The sequence below is a fragment of the Vigna radiata genome, unplaced genomic scaffold (genome assembly GCF_000741045.1).
Source record: "Vigna radiata var. radiata cultivar VC1973A unplaced genomic scaffold, Vradiata_ver6 scaffold_137, whole genome shotgun sequence".
Classification (NCBI taxonomy): domain Eukaryota; kingdom Viridiplantae; phylum Streptophyta; class Magnoliopsida; order Fabales; family Fabaceae; genus Vigna; species Vigna radiata.
Window position 1 is genome coordinate 1,052,183 of NW_014543260.1, and position 486 is coordinate 1,052,668.

The following is a 486-nucleotide window of genomic DNA, read 5'->3' on the forward strand; positions in this document are numbered from 1 at the left end:
CATTATTAAAATATCTGAAAATTAATATAAAAAATAAACTAATAAAACAAATCTTAAAAATGGAATGGGGGGGTGGGGGTTAGAATTGGGGAGGTACAGGGAGTAACCCCCATGTTTTTTTCTGCATCCCCGTTTTCTCCTAAGCCACACCCATTCCAATTGGGCTTAGGCCCAATCTGCCTTTAGAGATGAATTAAGTTTGTACACCCTTATTTTTCATTTTTACCACCCATTTTCTACTTGGGCTTAGGCCCAATATGTCATTAGAAATAAATTAGGTTTAGACACCCTATAGTTGTTATTTTAATTATTTATTTATTTTATTTTAAAGTGTATTAATAATATGTAGAAAAATAAAAATACATATTTAAAAATAAACAAAAATCATTTTAAAAGGTTTAAGCGCGTGTGTGATCACTCGCATCGTCCTCGTGTTGAGACCTTTTCTTCTTTTATAAAAATAAATAAATAAATGTTTTAAAGGTT